The sequence below is a fragment of the Hemicordylus capensis genome, chromosome 5 (assembly GCF_027244095.1).
Source record: "Hemicordylus capensis ecotype Gifberg chromosome 5, rHemCap1.1.pri, whole genome shotgun sequence".
In the NCBI taxonomy this organism is placed as follows: Eukaryota; Metazoa; Chordata; class Lepidosauria; order Squamata; family Cordylidae; genus Hemicordylus; species Hemicordylus capensis.
Window position 1 is genome coordinate 53755176 of NC_069661.1, and position 20938 is coordinate 53776113.

Genomic DNA, 20938 nt, shown 5'->3' on the forward strand with positions numbered 1-20938 from the left:
CTGGCTGTTATCCTGATTAATGTGCTTACTTCTTTTATGTAGAATAGAAGTTCATCCTGGTAATAGCACAAATGCAAATATAATAGGAGAGCTCTTTGCCCTCTTAGCTTTAAATGATTCTGCCCCATTGAAATCCAAAGGCTTTTGCCAATGCAATGAACTGAATAAAAATCTATTTGGATTCAGTAATTTGGTTATGAAACTAATTTGATTTCTCTTTTTCCCCATTGTCATCTCTTAATAAATTTTTTCTATATTACAGTCCCAATTTTGGGAGCATGTGGATATCATCTGAATTGCACAGTTCCTACCTATTTGTAGCATTTGCTATCACATGTTAGCCAATAAGGAAAAATCTATTTCCCAGCAGAAATGCAATGACAAATGCTAGCATTCACTGAACACCTTTGTGAAGAATAATTTGACAATTTTAGGAACTGACTAAATATTTATGACATTCACATTATTGACTTAGAAGGGTAATTGTAAACCACCCAGAGACACAAGTTTTGGGCAGTATAGAAATATTTTAAATAAAAATAATAATAATAAATAATGTTTCTTTTAAATAGTTAATTAAATAAGTTGCAGATCAGTCTTATAAAAAAAGTTGTGATTCTTAGTCAAATTCCTATATATTATTTACATACATACAAATATATTTCTATATATTATCAACATACCATCACTAATGGTATGATAAATAAATAAAATAAATAATGTTATCCTGTGTCTTCATTCTAGGTTCCTGTGAGGTGTGGGTGATAACATTCTGTAGCAGATTTAAGCCCAGCCTTTGTCTCAAAGAAAGTCCACATGAGGGGAAGAAAAATGCTGCCCCCCCATTCCCTCCATGTTTGCTCAACAAAGGCTGTTCCTTTAAAACTTAAACTATTCCTTTGGTACTTGCTGCCACCACACCCACATCCCTCCCTGGTGTGGGTAAAATTTCAGGGAACTCTCCTTCTCATTTACCAATGGGGAAAAAAACAACAAAACCCCTTCCACGTGCAGCCTGCACGTGTTAAGAACTTGGTAGGTTGTTGAGTAATCAACACTGAGGCATATTCGCACCAGAGTAAAACCCCTTTTCCTGAGTTAAAAATCCACTCAGAGGTAGGTAAAATACACAGAACAAAAAGAACTGAACTAATTTATTTATGGTAAACAACCAAATAAACACTAGAGCAAAAAGCAATACAGTACAATACAATAACATAAGTAAAAGTTTAAAAATCAGCTTGCAGACACCATATCTTGCATGCCTCTGAACAAAAACAAGCAATCCTATGAGTAACTTCTTCATGACTATCTCCTAAAAAATAAACAATAAAATGTTCCTCAGACCAATCCAAATGTTTCTTTTGATAGGGGGTGATCTGAATGGAACAAGCAATATCATAGAAAGGGCACTTAAACAAAGTATGTGTTAATGTTTCCACCTCAGCAGCTCCACACGGGCACAAAGGTTCCTCCAAGGGGATCCCTCAAAATCTGCCCTCCAACACAGCTGAAGGGAGGACGTTAAAACGGGCCAGAGAGAAGACCCTTCTCAGCCTGGGTGTCAGCAAATGTGTAAGGTACAGAGCTGGCCTCGGGTAATTTGAAAAGTTGAGATAATTCTATCTGGAAGCAATCAGGCTAAAATTACTCTGCTTTTCTATGTCTCTTACTCTCTGTGTAATGATTTTTTTTTTTGCCTTATCATAATTTAACGATCGTATATATTGCTCCGAAAGGCCACAATTACCCAGGATGTCATGTATATTCCTCCTCCAAATGACACAGAAATCATCCACCAAAGTTAGTGAGCCTAACCCTTGGGGACAGCTAGTAAGTTTAAGCCAATATAAGACTGCTTGCAGCCGGGCCTGAGCAGTTAATCTAATAAAGCCTACTTCCAAATGCAAAGCTGCATCAGAACAAAAAGAGAAAACTTTATTCAAAATACTACAGACTGCTTCAGTCTGAGGCTTTCTCAGCTTTTAGTTACAGGTAAAGATACTCAGTGGTTACAAGAATACTTTTTAAAAGCACCCTGGTTGCAAAGGACAGGGGATATAGGAACCTTTAAAAGCACCTTTACACAGACCTTTTGCAGCAACCCAGATGGATAGAAAGGGCGCAGGCTAGTGCTTCTTAGTTTGTTATGCTACAGGTAAAACTCAATAAACCAGTTATAATGATTTGCAAAGCACATCAAAGGAAAATAACCTAACACAGGTTAACACACTGTTCTCTGTCTAAAACTTTCCGAAGCCAAAAGCCCTTGACTCCCCCCACCCTTGAACTCCCCCCAAACTCTAGGAGAGAATTAAAGCTTCCTGCAATCCTGTCTCTCAAGGATATGCAGATGTCCTTCCATGAGATAATTATACAGGCAGCAAGATTTCATTGCTGGTGCTCACTAAGCCTGCTCCCCATCCTCTCTTATCTCCCTCCTAGCTGCTTCTGCACAAAGACATGCTTCTCTTCCTCCCTCATGGTCCTCAAGGCCCCACCCACCATGTGCTGTGGCTGTGCCCTAGCCTATCAGCCAGGACAGGGTTCACTTCCAGTTCACTCTTTACAGGAAAGAAAGGCTGTTACTGCCTGATCGTTACACATTCATATGAACACAAAAGGTGTGCATAAAGGAATGAAAGAAAATGCACTTGTAAACAGGGACTTTTAAAACTAATTTTTTATGAATGGCTGTATTGTGTTTTATTGTGTTTTAGTATTGTTGTATTGGATATGTTTGTTATTTCTATTTCTGCTGGCCAATGGCTGTAATAAAATTGATGATGAGGAATAGGGACTTTTATGGGAAACTAGCTGACTTTGCACAGAGCATCTGCACTCCTAGTTCTCCCTATCTCCCCATCTTCATTTTGTGTTCCCCCCTTTCAGCCCCAGTTTGTGCTCCCCCCCTTCAGCTCCATTTCGTGCTCCCTTGGCGGCCAGCCAGCCGGACTGCCGCTTCTCCTCCCTTGGCAGCTGGCCAGCCTTGCCACTGCTTCTCCTTCCCGGCTGCTTGGCCATTCTCCTAGCCAGCAGTTTCTTTCTGCCCATTCCCATCGCTAATTTACACCTTGCTTGTGAACTTTTGCGAGAGCTGCCATGCATAGGATTACCAACAGGTACATTTAGGAATACACACACACACACCTCTAGAAAGGACCCATGATAGCAGAATATGCCACACACCCTTGCTAACTGAGCAAAAAGAACCTTTCCAAAGTGGTGATTCTCTTTATTTAGCTGTATTCTCTTTATTTAGCAACTGGCTTTATCCATCTCCAGCATAGCAGAGGAACATAGGAAACTGCCATATACTGAGACAGACCATTGGTCTATCTAGCTCAATATAGCAATAGCAATAGCACTTACATTTATATACCGCTTTATAGCCGGAGCTCTCTAAGCGGTTTACAATGATTTAGCATATTGCCCCCAACATTCTGGGTACTCATTTTACCGACCTCGGAAGGATGGAAGGCTGAGTCAACCTTGAGCCCCTGGTCAGGATCGAACTTGTAACCTTCTGGTTACAGGGCGGCAGTTTTACCACTGCGCCACCAGGGGCTCAGAATATTGTCTTCACAGACTGGCAGCGGCTTCTCCAAGGTTGCAGGCAGGAATCTCTCTCAGCCCTATCTTGGAGAAGCCAGGGAGGGAACTTGAAACCTTCTGCTCTTCCCAGAGCGGCTTCATCCCCTGAGGGGAATATCTTGCAGTGTTCACACATCAAGTCTCCCATAGAGATGCAACCAGGGCAGACCCTGCTTAGCTATGGGGACAAGTCATGCTTGCTACCACAAGACCAGCTCTCCTCTCCTGAGTTAGGAAGTTGCCATATACTGGCAGGAAGTTGCCATATACTGAGTCAGACCCTTAGTCCATCTAGCTCAGTATTGCCTACTCAGACTGGCAGTGGCTTCTCCAAGGCTGCAGGCACGAATCTCTCCCAACCTTATCTGGAGATGCCAGGGAGGCAACTTGGAACCTCCTGCTCTAAGGGGAACCCCATCCCCTAAGGGGAATATCTTACAGTACTCACACATAGTCTCCCATTCAAAATCAAACCAGGGCAGACTCTGCTTAGCAAACTGGAGCAAACTTAGCAAACTGCTTAGTTACTGGAGTCAATCATATGTTTCTTTTTTTAGATTGTTAGCCCTTAGGGGACAGGAAACCATTTTATTTGAATATTTATATCTATGTAAACTGCTTTGGGTACTTTTGTTGAAAATCCATATTTGTTTAATAGCAATATACCTGCTATCTGAGGGAATACCGTTCTCAAAATACTGTGATGTGGCAAAAGCATAACTCTGCATAGAAGTCAGTGTGGTGTGGTGTCAAACTGGAACTGGATTCAAATCTTCACCAATAGCAGTCAGTACGGATAGGTGGTTCAGAAAATGAACTGCAGTAACACTGTAGCCCGGCAAGGCAAGAGACAGAGAGGCAGCCAGGATGGGGTGAGATGTGTGTGAATGAGGATAAAATGGGGTGGGAGGAACTGCCTAAGCCACCCTGAGGCTCAGAAGGAGAGCAGGATAAAAAATAATAAGTAAACATATTTTTTTAAAGGCTGATATCCTAACTGATATCCTGATAACTGAGTGGCTGATATGGCTGAATATCCTATAAGGATATTCAGCTGAAATGGCTGATATCCTGTTAACTGAGCAAAGAGGTACCTTTTCACATAGTGATTCTCTTATCCAATCTGAGCACAACACCCCTCCAGTTCCTCCAGTGGTTGCTGCTGGTGTCTACCTTGTTTTTCCTTTTAGATTATGAGCCTTTTTGGGATAACAAACCATCTTATTTAATTATTATTTTTTCACACAAACCATATTGAGCACTTTTGTTGAAAAGAGGTATATAAAGATTTGTAGTAGTAGTAGTAGTAGTAGCACTTACATTTATAGCAATAGCACTTACATTTATATACCGCTTTATAGCCGGAGCTCTCTAAGCAGTTTACAATGATTTAGCATATTGCCCCCAACATTCTGGGTACTCATTTTACCGACCTCGGAAGGATGGAAGGCTGAGTCAACCTTGAGCCCCTGATCAGGATCAAACTTGTAACCTTCTGGTTACAGGGCGGCAGTTTTACCACTGTGCCACCAGGGGCTCATGTAGTAGTAGTAGTAGTAGTAGTAGTAGTAGTAACAACTGATAAAGCACTAGTGCTCTGTGAGATTTATTGGTGCTGCAGATGGGATCATCTCATTCAGTACTGGTACTCACATGGGGTTGGTAATTCTGACAACCTCCCCTTTCTCTGGAAGCCTTCTGTGTCACACACAAAAATATGTCACTGAGGGTTGTACAGTCCTCAAGGATATATTTTCAGGTCGTACAGAGGTCTTCTGGGGAAAAGGGAGATCATCAAAATTCTCCATCTCATGAGTGCTGGTGTTGCATTAGTCTGGAATTCATCAATTATACCAGAACATCTCAGGGGCACTGGTTCTTCATTAGTTATGCTTCCATGACGTTTTGGCCATCTGCATTGGCCTTGGGAAGCAGTAGCTGTGTTGACAAAAGAGTGCTGTGGCTGCAGAGGCTGTCATTAGGGATGTGCACAAGCTGCTCTTGCAGGGCAGAGAGGGGTACCTTTAAGATGCAGGTAAGGATCCCCTTACCTGCTTGCTCCTGCTAGTTTCCTCCCTGCCACTCCCCCCCCGCAGCACTCATTTTAGAACAGCCACACAAGGTTGCAGCACTGTTTCCTGCAGCCCATGCGTCATTGGCAAACACATGGCTGAGGTGCACATGAGCCAACCATTTGCGTGGTCAGCAACATTCAGAATTTGGCGCTGCATGTGAGCTATTGTGGAGAAAGAACCCTTAAGGTATGAGGGAAGCAACTTTCCGGTAATTAAGAGCACCACAGGAAGGCAAGCACTTGAAAGCCTCCTCCAATATCTGTGTCAGCTTTTAGCTGGGATGGGCAGTTCTGTCCCCTGCGAGAGCTTTCCTTTACACCACAGGCAGCTGGAAACACAGGTTCATGCCCCACCTTGCATTCAGAGCCACGCTCCTTCCAAACTGGCCATGTATGTGCCAACGCTGTGAAGGACTACAGGAAGCAGCGTTGTGGCTGTTTCTAAAATGAGCGCCTGTGGGGGGGGGAAGAGGTGGGATGCGGGTGTTCAAGTGAGGATCTCCTTACCTGCATCTTAAAGGTACCCCTCCCTGCCCACTGAGCCATCTCGAACACCAACATTCGAGCCGGTCCAGCTCTTGAAAAAGGAAGCGCCAAACAGGCTTGTGCTTATCCCTAGCTGTCATCTGTGGGCACACCTCCTGCCCCTTCATGGCCAATCAGAGGAGAGCTGACAATGTAATGAGGTGGCCAGTCTATTGGTAGTGCAATGCATGCTGGGATAGCTCTCTCAATCAGAGGATCCAGCTGCCAATTTCAGCAATGGAGACCATGGCTGCCAGGATCGTGTGGTGCTGAGTCTGCAGACCCAAACAGAAGTTCTGTTTGTCTTTGACTATCAGGGTAGGAGTTCTTTACCACCACTCCAACCACCCCATAAGGTCATGTGAAAGGGCTGATCGTGTGGATAGTGTCTGAAGTTAGTTGCATTTGTTGTTGTGTTAGCTACCTACTAACAAAAACAATAGGGCAAGATCATTATTCAAATTAAACTGGAAAGAGGGAATTAAATTAGGGAGATGTTCAGTGTATTGCAAGTGCATTAAACTTGTTGAGAGGGCATGCTGTAGCTAATTCTAAGCATTTTAGTGGACTGAAAGGCATGCTTGATTTTGCTATTGTTTGTATAGTACATAAAATACACAGTTCTCAATGTTCAGTACAACAGAAACTGAACTATTTTAAAATTTAAAATAGGTGAAATGAATAATGTGCATTTTTACTCTATTAAAAATTATACCTTAGGATGTTTTGATGCATCTGAGAAGTAGTAGAATCCTATTCAAATTTTCATAAAGCATGCACTCTCATGGACACTGTACCTGGGAACAGCATCAGCACTTTATGAATGCCTGAATAGGGCTTAGATAATGCCTGTATCCCTTCCAGCATTGGACTTGGGGTGGGGGGGACCTCTTCCTTTGTAGATCAGCTATACTATTATAGCTTTGTAGATCAGCTATACTATTGCTTCAGAACATTGGAGAAGGGGCAACATATCTCCTCTTCTTCTTCCTCTTCCTCTCCCTCCTCCTCCACAATGGCATACTGGTACTTGCTTGAAAGTGGCAATTAAATGTGACACATGAAATCCAAAGTAATGTTCTGTAAAGCTTTGACTTTTTGAGGTCTCTAAAAAAAACCCAAAAAATGTGTTGGAGAAAGCTAGTAGATTGGCAGTAACGTGTTCTGAAATCCATCACAGCTGCAAACCTGCAAAAAGCTTCTCAAGACCCTGGCCGGAACAGCAGAACAAGTTTCCCTGAGATTCCAGTTAAGCTCCCATAAAGAAACTTGCATTGCCCCCACTTTACAACAGATTCAGAAATGACATATTACAGATTTCAAAACACCCCACTCTCTTGCCATGAAGTCCCTTATGCCATAAATGCGCTTGACTCTTGACAAAAAGGAATATATTCAGTTGCCTCCCACAGGTGTCTCAGCTGGAAAAGTGAGTTAGCAGCTTCCCTGACCTTTTCAGGTGGAGCTGTATATGTCACCTGTGCGCATCCACTGAGTTCAGTGCTGAAGGTCATGTCAACTAGGCTGACTTTAAGTTGACAAAAAAATATAGAGCCCTTAACTCTCACCAACCTATCAGAACTTCCAGAGACAATGATTTGATTCCAGAGTGTTTTTCTACATACTTGCTTTGATATGAGCCTACAGGGAAGGGCACACAGTTTGGAGGAAGAATCAAAGAAATTTGATCAAAGGATAATCCAGTAAAATTGCCAATTAGCACATGGATGATCCCTAAAGCTATGTAAACTACAGCTGATGTTGCTACTGGATGGTTTTCCTATATCATCCGCTCCCCCCTCCCCGCACCCGACAACAATCTTAGAATATTTTCAGTTAGTCTCTGAGTGCTACCAATTTATTTTCAGTCATCACAGTTGACTAACACAGTTAATAAAATATAAGAACAACATAGGTTATTTCCCCGCTGTTTGTTCAAATGTGTTTATTTTCTACAGGTGATTATCACTCACACATGTGTTTGGGGAGGCCTGGGAAATGAGTGTGTGGGTGGTGTGAGGAATTCAAATGGCTGCCTCTTTGGCAACCTTAAAACAGGCTGCAAGCCCAGCAGCAACTCTTGTCTTACTGGGGGGTGACCATATGGAGCCACATGTATGAATTAATCTGAAGTGTAATGCTTTGGGCAGAGAGTGGAACAGAAGATGCCCTTGCTAAATGGATTAAGTGACTAGAACACAGATAGCTAGGAGGAAGGAAGAACCTGAGATGGGAATTTATGAGAGGAGAGAAAAAAGTGTATTCTCTGATCAAAGGACTGAAATTAAAGTTTAATGACTGAATGTTTGACAATGTTCATTTTTCTTTACTTTTTGCGATCCTTCCTATCTGGAAAACTATGCAGACTTCTTGTTGTCCTTGTTTCTTAAAATTGCATGTATTCAAGTTGAATATTTTCATTGGAAGGGAAAGGCAGTGTTGCATTACTAAATTCCTTTTTTAGAGCTATAACTGTTGTTTAGCAGAGCCTCCCTGTGGAGTGGCTTTCCACATTCCCTAACATTTATTTATTTTATTTATTATTTATTTATTTAAGATATTTTTTATACTGACCAAAACTTACATCTCTGGGCGGCTTACAACAAAATAAAAACAGAAAAGGTAACAAATTTGTTAAAACAAAAAGTTTAAAAGATTACAATTTAAATTTTTAAGATAATATTAAAACAGCATTAAAACCGTTAAAACAATCTTAATTAAAAGCCTGGGTGAACAGATGTTTCTTTAAAAACTTTTTAAAAGCTACCAGAGATGGGGGCCCCCCTCTTATTTCAGTAGGGAGCACATTCCAAAGCCTAGGGGCAGCAACAGAGAAGGCTCGTCCCTGAGTGGCCACCAGACAAGCCAGTGGCAACTGCAGACGGACCTCTCCTGATGATCTCAGTGGGCAGTGGGGTTCATGATGAAGAAGACGTTCTCTTAAATACCCAGGGCCCAAGCAATATAGGGCCTTATAGGTTTTAACCAACACCTTGTATTTGGCCCAGAAACATATAGGCAACCAGTGTAGCTCCATATTATGGGAATAATATGGTCTCTCCGAGATGACCCAGAGACCAACCTGACTGCCACATTCTGGACCAACTGTAGTTTCTGGACTACATACAAGGGCAGCCCCACATAGAGCACATTGTAGTAATCCAGTTTGGAGGTTACCAGCAGATGTACCACAGTTTTGAGGTCATCCATTTCAAGAAATGGACGCAGCTGGCATATCAGCCGAAGCTGATGGAAGGCACTTCTGACCACTGCCTTAATCTGGGACACCGGGGAGAGGCTTGGATCCAGAAGCACCCCTAGATTGTGTACCTGTTCCTTCTGGGAAAATGTGACCCAATCCAGAACAGGCAGATCAAAATTATCTCTCAAGTTTTTAGGTACGTAAAATAATAACCTCCGTCTTATCTGGATTCAGTCTCAGTTTGCTATCCCTCATCCAGCCCATCACTGACTCCAGGAAGCCATTTAGAGAGGTTATGCCCTCTCCTTATGATGCTGACATGGAGAAATAGATTTGAGTGTCATCAGCATACTGATAGCACCCTGCACCAAATCTGATGTTCTCTCGCAGCGGTTTCATGTAGATTTTAAACAACATCTGAGACAATATGGAGCCCTGAGGCACACCATACAAAAGTTCAGATTTTGAAGAAGAGCACTCTCTGAGGGACACCATCTGGAACCTGCCCGAGATATAGGAGCAGAACCACTGTAAAGCAGTGCCTCACATTCCCAACCCCCTCAGATACTCCAGAAGGATACTATGGCCGATAGTCTCGAAAGCCACCGAAAGGTCCAAAAGAACCAACAGAGTTACACTTCCTCTGTCAATTCCCAAATGGAAATCATCCATCAGGCCAACCAAGGCAGTCTCCACCCCATTGCCTGCCCAAAAGCCAGTCTGAAATGGGTAAAGATAATCAGTTTCCTCCAAGACTGTCTGGAGCTGGGGAACCACCTTGCCCAGCCACAGAAGGTTGGAGACAGGCCTGTAGTAGGGATGTGCACAAAACCAGTTTGCCTGGTTCGGTTCAAATTCAAACCAGGTTCGAAGCAGGAAGGGGAGGTTCGGCATTGGTTTTGCTTGAACCCCCCCCCCCCGGTTTGGTTTGAATTCGAACTGTTTCAAACTGGTTCAAACCGGTTTGAACCAGTTCAAACCTCCAAAGTAGGTGAGGTGGTAGCTGGCACCAATGGGTATCTACCACCCAAACCCCAAAGCAATCGGACACTTATAAGATTTTTTAATGAATTTTTGAAAATTATTTTTATTTTTTTAACATAGGGTAAAATGGGACTTGAACCAGCTCATTATTCCTTATTGTGGAGCACCCATAGGTGCCAACAACCAACCAAACCCTGAAGCAATCAGACACTTCTACAATTTTTTATGAATATTTGAAATATTTGTAATTATTTTTCTCACAGGGTATAATGGGACCCAAACCAGCCCATTATTCCCTATTGTAGAGCATCTAGGGGCACAAAATTGGGGTGGGTGGTAGGCACCCAGGGGTTCCTACCACCCACAAAAACCCAAGGCAATCGGACACTCCTCTTATTATTGAATTTTAAAATTATTTTTGAATTCCTCATAGGGAATAATGAGGATTGCAGCAAATGTATAGATTCACGTTGGGGGGTGGGGAAAGGGGTGGCCTAGAGCAGAGTGTGGTGGGTGGTGGTTCCCAAGTGGGGCAAGGAAGCGATCAGAATTATTTGAAAGGAATTGGGCAAAAGGCTGATTTTTAAGTGATTTTTGAAGTTTATGCGTCTTTAAGGTTTTTCTCCACAAAGAAGCATGGAGGTGTCCCCAAATGTATAGCTTCATGTCAGGGGCAAAGGGGTGGCCTACAGCAGAGTGTGGTGGGTGGTAGTTCTCAAGGAATTATTTGAAACGAATTGGGCAAAAAGTGATTTTGAAGTGATACCCTATGATAAAAAATAAATAAAAATAATTTTCAAAAATTAATTTAAAAAGCATACAAGTGTCCAATTGCTTTGGGGTTTGGGTGGTAGGTACCCGGTGAGAATTTGAGAAATTGGTCCCAAAATGAACACTGAAGTCCCCCAGCACATGAGCACTTGCCTCTTTTCAAATTTATATGCACACCTACACACCGGGCTCCTTTCACCTTTTCTCCTCCAGTCCATTTCATTGGGCTCAGAGAACACAGCTGTGTCTATGAATCCTGGGCCTAACATTCTAATAGAGAGAGAGAAGGAAGGGAGCAAAGAAAAGAACAGTGGCATCATTAGGGGGCCCCAGGATCATGCGGACCCCCAATATGTTGAGAGGTTCCCTGGATATTCCCCCATCTCACCTCACCTCGCCTCAGTCCTCCACCACCAAAGCTGCAAAGATGGCAGCAGAGGAGCTAAACAGTATGCCACTGGCATGTGAAAAGTGGCACCACTTCCCTGCTGGCTTTTTGCACGCCAGGCAGCAGCACACTGTTTAGTTCCACTGCCATCACTGAGGCAGCAGTGGTACCAGCAGCAAGCAGTGCAGCAACAGCAAAGGAAACCCCCTGCTCCGGAGGAATCTTAAAGGCTTTAAGGTTTTAAAATATTTTAAAAAGGTTTTAAAAATCCAGCTTTTGAGAAGCCTACATAATGACACGGAATTAGATTTGGAGACATAATGGGAGAGTGGAACTGGGAAGTTCCTCCCGACACTCAAAATTAGATGTGTAAAGGGCAACCTCCTTCCCAAATTAGGAGGCACTTTGTGTGAGCAGAAGGGTCTCTCTACTGGATACCTTTGGACATCCCATACTGTGAACTTGCTGCATGCTGCTATTCTAAATCCCTATCAAGCACAGAAAGCTTGAGAGTTTGGATTCTGATACAATAGACACAAAAAACTTTTGAAAATACCAAAAACACATGCAAGCATGGAGAGAGAGAGAGAGAGAGAGAGAGAGAGAGAGAGAGAGAGAGAATAATGACCTGATGATGTCTTCTTTTCAACTTCAGTTTGCCTATTAAATATTTAAAACTGTCTACACTAGAAACATGTTAGAAATTCACTTTATTATTTTTCCTCAACATCTCCCCATTTTATTAAACTCCTTTTTGATCAGCAGATGCTTTGATTCATTAAAACTTAAAAACATATTGAGTTGTTGCCATCACCTATGGGAAAAAAGAAACCTCACTCAACAAGCTGAAATATAAAGTTACAGTATGTGATGCAAAAATTTGTTTGCCAGAATTAATTAATTATCTTTTCCCACCAGTCCTGTTCATTCATGCAATATATGTGGGAATATAAACACATTGCTAGGAGGCAGTAGGATCATGTCTGGTGGTCCTGTTCGGGACCTCTGTGTATTTAGCCACACCGTCTGAGTCTGAATGGAGACTCTCATACAAATTGTAGATACAAAAACAGGGGCTAACATCCTGAATCATGCTGCTCTTGGACAGGGACATTGTGCTAGTGCAAGGCTATTGCACTAACTAGTTGTTGAGAGGGTAACCCACTCAAGTAACCCTCCCCCTAAACCGGGTTTGCAGAGTGAGTGCTCAGCAAACCCCCCCTTTTTTGCTCGTGAGTTGCCGCACCGCAGCTCCGTGCCGCGGCTACTCATGAGTAGACCCCCGGCCGGGAGGCTTGAAAGCAGCCCCTGAATGCGCCCCCCAAACCCAGCCCCAGCTGGCTGGTCATCTGCGGGGAGAGCGGGCTAAGCCTGCTCTCCCCACTCACCCTCCCCAGGCAGGTCTCTTTGACCATGAGACCCACCTCATTGACTCATTTCTGGTATTCTTTGGCTTTCTCAATTATCCAGCGTGCGTCAGAAATAATGTCTCTGTCACATAGCATTTTCTGAAACCAGCTTGAACATTTGGCATTTCCCTTTCCACATAGAGCTCTAATCTGTGTTGGACGATCCTGAGCATTATTTTGCTAGCATGTGAAATTAAGTATATTGTGCAATGGTTTGCACAATCTGTTAAGTCTCCTTTCTTTGGTATCGATATGTAGACTGATCTCTTCAATTCTGTTGGCCACTGTGTCATTGTCCAAATTTGCTGGCATAGTTTTTGGTTAAAGCCTTGAATGATTCTTCTTCTGTTGCATCAATTCCTGTAGCCTTCCAACTTGATCATGACTGGAGTGCTGATCTAATTTCATCTTCCTGAACTAGAAGTTCTTGCAAGTAGGAAATATCTTCTAGAGTATCTTGGATGTTGACTTCCCTGCTGTACAGATTTTCAGTATACTCCTTCCAGCTCTGTTTGATCTTTTCTGAATTAGTTATTAGCTGTCTTTTGGCATCCCTTAACATACCAATTTGAGGTTGGAACCTCCTTCTGAGTTCAGATATCTTTTTGAAAACTTTCCTTGTTTCTGTGTCTATTTCCATCCTCAAGGTCTTTACAGATGTCATTGTAGTACTGCTCCTTGTCTCTTCTAACAACTTTCTGATATTCCCTATTGAGTTCCTTCCTGAAGTCTTTATCTTTCTTGACTTTGGCTTCTCTCCTCTTCTTGGCAATTTCCATCATCTGTTCTGACATCCATTTTGCTTTCTTCTGTTTTTTGGTCTTTGTATCTACTTTAGCTTGACTGTAGTCGATGAATTTAATCTTTCACTGTGTCAAGCTTTCCCATATTCAGGCTTCTTATGTTCCACATTCCCATTGTAATTCTGTCCTTGCAACTTCGGTTTTTCTTTTCCCGCGACATCAGCTGCTAGGCTTTAGCCTAACCACCTCATAAACACCATTGGTACTCTGAGAGATCCTCAGCTCTTCCTCAGTAGTATGTTGAATACCATCCGATCTGAGGGGCCCATCATCTGGCAATACATTGATAATCATTCTATCTTGTCTATCCATGTGGTTTTCTTGGTTAAATACAGAAGTGGTTTACCCTTGCCTTCTCCTGCGCAGTATGAAATTATGCCTTTGTCATTATCACTAAAGTGACCATCCTTCCTATATCGCTGCTGCCCTATATAGGTGCCTGCTTGCTTTTGCTGTGCAGTGGGGATGACCTTCACACCTTGGGTGACCCTATTCCTCCCGGCATACTTCACTCATCCTTTCCAGGAACACCACCACCTCCACCCAATCACAATGAGGCAGCAAGTCTTGGGAGGGTGGGGGGAGAGAAAGAAAATACAAAATACAAAATACAATACAATTTAAAATACATTTTAAAAATCAATTAAAATCAAATCAAAATTTAAATTGTAAAAGGCCTGAGTGGACAAAAAGGTCTTCACCTGGAGCTTTTACAAACATGGCTTTTAGCTTGCATCTCTGGAATGGCTGGATTCACATCAAAGTCTGTGCAGGTTATTGGGGAGCACATCACGCACCATTCTGGTTTTCTCTGTACTGGGGCAGCTCATTTAGCTTAGCCTGGATTATGTCAGGGGTAAAAACAAAAATCATCTACTTGCGTTGGCTTTTCTTTTTTGATAAGATGAGGTTTTGGATATGTTTGTTTTTGACATTTGCTAGGTGGACTTCCTGAACATCAACTGTCAGCCAACACAAGCCCTACTGCTGGCATCCTGGAACATCCTCTCCCTCCTTCTCCGTCACCACCACCCCTCACCACTTTCCAGGCATGGGATAAAAAACACTTTGCATTGCTGAAAAGCAATCTCCTGTTGCTGATTCACTGGACACACAGTCAAAAGGAGGGAAGACCTCAATTAAAAGGAGGCAGCCATCACAGGCAGAAATTAACAGTTAAGGGCAGAAGAGAAGGACAGAGTGGAGATTTTTTAAAAGAAAGAAAGAAAAAATGGGAGAAATAATAACACTAAAAAAGAGCCCTCTTTTCTTCTCTCACCAAGTTAAATTGGAAAGAAAGTTGGAGAGAGGGAGGGAGGGGTGAAGCAAAATAAAGGGAGCCTTGATAACAGAGTGATTCTGAGTCATCTTGAGTCTCACTGCTATGCAGGCAATAATATTCTGAGGGTGTTTTCAAGCCTTGATCCATCCTCCCCTGAAAATTTGTCAAGAGAGAGTTAGAAGAGGCAGAAGTTAAGGCAGAAGTTTAGGGCAGAAGGGTGGTGGTGATCACCACGGAGTGGTGATTTCTACCCTTAAATTGAGGGCAAAAATTGACAAAGTCAAGAGGTGCAGGATCAGTGTTTAAAGTTGATAATGTGGGGAGAAAGAGAATCACATGCTGTTGCTCTGAGTATGAATACGATGAATATTAAAATATCACTTTTCAACCAAAGTTCTCAAAGCACTTTACGTAGATATAAATAAATAAATAAAATGGCTCCCTCTCCTCACAGAGCTTACAATCTAAAAAAGAAACATAAGGTAGCCACCAGCAACAGGCATTGGAGGGATGCTGTGCTGGGGTTAATCATTCTTGTCATGCTTGCTGAGTAGTCATTCTTGCGAATCCTGACTTTCACAATAATAATTTTTAAAAATCACGAAAGCACACCATGCATGTGCCTTTCAAAAAAATGGAGGCATGCCATCCCACCTCATCTAGGAAGCCATTGGCTGCAGAAAAGCCTGCAGCAAGCTGTAAAAAACCACAGAAGCACAGAAAAAATATATTTGCAGGAAATGCACAGAGGAACCGCATCTATGAGATGGCCCCAATAATCCCCCAAATTTAAATGAACCCGAATTTAATGACTCAATTATAATGCAAACCTCACTCACCACTCAGATACCCTGCACCATAAAGTCATGTATGTAAAAGTTACTGGTGCCTGAAGTAATAAAGTGATGGAGACAGGAGAACTTCACTGATAGTGATTTTTGGCAACATTTACCCCCCCTTAGAGATGGAAAACAGATGATCGCATTATTGCAGAGTACAACCCTTGCTCTATGTTCTCAGCCCTTCTTTATCCCTATCCCCAAATGATTATCTTAAAATTGAAGCTAGTGTGGTTCCAGAGGGAATGTATGGAGGCATTAGTAGGCAAGCTATTTTGGGGGAAGGAATCCCCCGCCTTTTTTCATAAATTGAATATCTGAAACACAGCCCCTCCCCCCTAATAAATGCACTTCTGTGCCACTCCCCATTTCCCCCCCTATGGTGCCACCATTGAATTGCAGTCATTTTTGCACAGAGAAAAGGGTTAGGGTCAGGAGTAGAGTAACAATGAAGCAATTGTTATACTGTCTCCATGGAATAATCTTTAGAGGACATTACTGCCAATTTTCATTTTCATTCCTAAATCTTATAGTAGTTCTTGTGTTTTTAAAGCTTTTTAAAGCTTTTAAAATAACATTGCAAATTTGGCCTCCGTAGACCCAATGGTCAGGACAATAAAAGCATGAAAGCATACTGAAAGTTGAAAGCAATGCAAGGCATAGAATGCTGTTCCCCATCTCGAGGGCTGTAGACCTTGTCAGAAAAAACAACCACCACAACCCCACCACATGATTCCAACCACCCCAGGAGTTTTGCAGGGAACCTTTCCACAATAGCTCAAGAGCACAATTTTGAGCTTTACCATGGCTTCACAAAACATTGCTGTGATTTTTAGCATATTGAGTATTACCATGATTTTCCATTACACAAGCGCAGCATTAGTCAAGATGTTGACCAGATGCTTGCAATCATGGATATCATTGTAAGTGTTCAGACCTTCAGCTGAGTGCATGACAGAGGTGGAGCTAGCAGGCACAATCTTGCTCTATCCATTTGCTCATATTCATAATATTTCATGTGACCAGTTCTACTATCTCAATAGTTGCAACTATTATTTCTTTCTGAATGCATACTATACAAAACACAATAGAACAGTTGATCAGCACTGATCAGCTGTCAGGAAAAAATGTCTCCAAACAGTGTTTCATGCTGTGCCTCACAGCTGATAAGCAACATGATGGAGGTCTCCTAGAACTTTGCAGCTAACATTACAAACATGCCTACATTCCTAAAGGAATATGTCTCCACTGAATCCTATCTAAAACACCACTTATCCTTTCTGAAATACCAGTTAAAACACCAGGGTCACAAATGACATATTTGCAAGGATGATATTCAAACCATGGTACCTGTAATGAAGACAATGGTTCTAATAGAGACCCTTGTCCAAGGGAACAACCCTGAGTTATGTAATACCTTTAAATTTACATTTGCATTGTATTTTTCTTATATATATATATAAAATAAGCAAAGCCATTTCTTAACTGACATAAAAATTAATATCATGCTTCCATTAATCTGATTGTAACTTGCCACATGGTTTCCCATATTTCACAGGGCACACATCATTTAAGCTGTGAAGGAAACTTGCTTAGGCAAAAAGACAGCTGTACCCAAATTATTCATAAAGGAAATTGCATCTTAGGCAATTTAAACATGAATTAGGCAAAGGAAGAGTTTGCTCGCTAAGAAAAAGCTGTTTAGCAGAGCCTTTCTTTCCTTAGGGTGCCCAGTTATACATTCTTTTGAGTATGAAAGGAACTGCAAGAGAAGATGGGGAACAGTTGGTTGATGCTTGGCGACAGAGTGCATGCATGATAAATGTCTGTTAAAATGTATATCCCACCCCTTCCAAACAGGTCAAGGTAGGCAATGGAAAATAGGAACCCTATCCCTGGACAACTCATTGGCCCTTCCTCAAATATCTGATACAGCAGGTTCACACAACAGGTTTGGCGGAAAGCCTGGCTTCTGGGGGGTGGCAAGGTGGGAAGCCAACACTGGTCATATTGTCCAAACCCACCACTGTCAACCTTTTTGACTCTGTCTATTTGTAACTGACATTTGTAACCAACGCTTGGTTACCTACCATAACATCATAGCAAATCAGCTTTTTTTCTTTGCAAATCTGCCAAGCAGCACAGGGCAGAAAGAGAGGGCAAAAGTAAAGCTGCAAGAGGAAACAGGTCAGGGGACACACGATGGCTGCAAAACTGGCAAGATGTTAATTGTGGTTCCTGATTAACCTTGGTTACATATGTCACTTCTGAACTGCAAGTAGGGCTGATGGAGATGACACTGGTGTGTTTGGATGACATGACCAATGCCAGTTTCTCATCCCTCACCCCCACCAGAAGTTGGGCTCACCACTTAACTCCAGGAACTGGAGATTTGACTTCTTATGTGTCATGTGAACTGGCCCTAAGTGAAAGCGGATCTAGCTGCCCTCAGTATTTCAGCATTCTCTTCAAACTTAGGAAGCAGAAAGAGGCTTCTGGCAGGTTATGGAAGTAGGCACTCGCCACCCGTCTGTACATACAGTGTACATACAGTGTACACTGTATGTACACTGTACATACAGTGCCTCAAAATAATGTCTGTCCCAACAACCCACCCATCTTTTCTGGTCTAGGGCTTTATTTCTGTATTAGTGCAATATATGCTGCTAACTTTTTCCTGGGCTTTCTGCTTGTCTCATGTCTCAGTTCCAAAGTTTGTATTTGCTGCCTTCTGCCTGCCATGATGTTATTATGCCTTATCTCTCCTGGACCTGATTTCTTACCAGTCCTGACTCTACCAATACTTGACCTCATATCCCAGTTCTGAAAATGCACTTTACAACTTGGCTAGACAGTGAGGTGGGTCTCACAGTCAGTGAGAGCCGCCTCGAGAGGGTTAGCGAGGAGAGCGGGCTTAGCCCGCTCTCCCCGCAGACAAGCAGGCTTCAGCCTTGGGTGGCAGGATTGGCTGCCCACACGACTGCTGGCTCCGTCACGGACCCGGCGGGGGCTGTGGGGTTTGGGGGCTGCATGGCCCCCAGAAGTTCCATGCCAGAGAGACCCCCGAGCCCGGGAGGCTGCTTTTAGCGAAGCCAAACCACAGCAACACACTGTGGCCACACCACACACGAAGCCACAAAGCTGCACCACAGCGACACATGATCGTAAAGCCCAGGTTAGCAGAGTGCTCGCTCCGCTAACCTGGGCTTAGGGGAGGGCTCCATAAGCAGGTTATTCGCTTGAGAGCAACCGGGCTCGCCTGTGAGCCCGGTGGATCTCACGGTCTCCAGAAAGCGGGCTAGACTCCCTTAGTCCACTTTTTGGCGATCGTGAGAATCGCCTCAGTGACATAAGACTGCTAATTTTTCTGGAGTCTCAAGGAATCAGCATCACTCTCCAGATGACTATTGAAAGGAATTCTGGATATTTTAATAGCTTGATATTGGGAAGAAATTAGGAAAAACATCTCCAGGAATTGCTTCAGTTGGAGTTTGTAGCCCTAACACTAAACTTTAGCATATTTATAATTATACTGACAGTGGTAGCATTGAGTAATACAGTATGTATATCCTGGTTTGATAAGATATATGGCATGATTGTATGTTCTACAATTCATAACTATGCGTTAATCAACAGAGTAACATTTCAGTGATATTTTTTCTTTCATTTTACAAAATCCTTTTGTTCCCAGATATTTCCTTGAGAGTAGTCTGGGAATTTTAGCAGATGTAACCATCTGCTAGCAGGTGTGATATTCGTAAATGTTGTAAATGTACAACAGAGAGTTGACTTGAAAACTGAATAAACGAAAGCTCTAAAATAATCACATGATACTCATCCAGTTTCACATTATCACCTATTCCTTTGCCACACTCTTTCTTTGCACCAAACCATCACTTTCATTATTCACGACTCACTTGTACATCTGGCCAAACCTGTCGGGCTAGCCATTTTATCACTTTATAGGGTCTGTTTTCTTTCTAGGTAGAATTTCATTTGCAAGGCTCAGAAATCAGTGCTGGTGTGTAAGCTTTTCTTCACGCTTTTCATCAGCTTTTATCTGACTGCATAACTGAAGCTCTCTCATGGTTCAGCAGTTTGCAGTCGAGAATTCAGGAACTATGGAATTTCTGTTTTCCCCTCAAGTTCCCCTGAACTATCTTGAGGACTTCTAATTCTTTTGGACTGTTCTGTGGGGTGTGCAATGTAGGTGCAGGAATAGCAGTAATGGGATCATCACATTTCTACCCTCTCTCTATTTCTCTATTTCAAGATATGTTGCTCTAGTCTATTTCTTTTTCTCTAGAAGCATAACATTAAGCAACAGCCATACCATCACCTATGTCTCAAAACATTTGTTTCTGAAAAGACAGGAAGATGGACAAACGATGACTAGATTTAGCACATATATAGTGCAATCCTCTGCATGTTTATTCAGAAATGAGCCCCAGTTGGTTCAGTGGGTCTTAATCCCTATTAAAGTTTTACTACTAAATCCCTACTAAAGTTTTAGCAGCTTCTCATGGAATAAATTAAGAGCTCTGAGGAGATTCTCACAATTTTCATCTTTGCATCATGTGCTTTTTCACATTCATTTTTCATGAACACATAACGACATAATATTTTTAGGAGGAGGAGAATTTTGAATGTCACTTCTAAGTACACCACTTCTAACTATAACTGGCAAAGACAAAGGTCATTAGAAATTTTCTTTAAAAAATAATTTGTAGAGCAAGTAACCTGGAAATCTATAATTAAGTGCATACTGAGGCTTTTCTCACAAGCAGCCAAGAGCAGGCTAAGACAGCCAAGCCCGTTCTTGGCTGTTCGTGAGAAGCAGCGGGAGGCAAGCAGCTGCTGGTGCCGCCATGGCAGAAAACCTGCCTGCGGAGCCTGCAACTTGGACAGAGTTAAGGGAGCAAATGCTCCCTTAGCCCAATTTGTTTTATCATCTGCATGCAGGGCTCCTGGCAGGCATCGGGGGATACCCACAAGAAACTGTGCACTCTTCAATCCATAATATTCACTCGAGGCACAAACGACCAGGCACAAACTATCATACTTTGG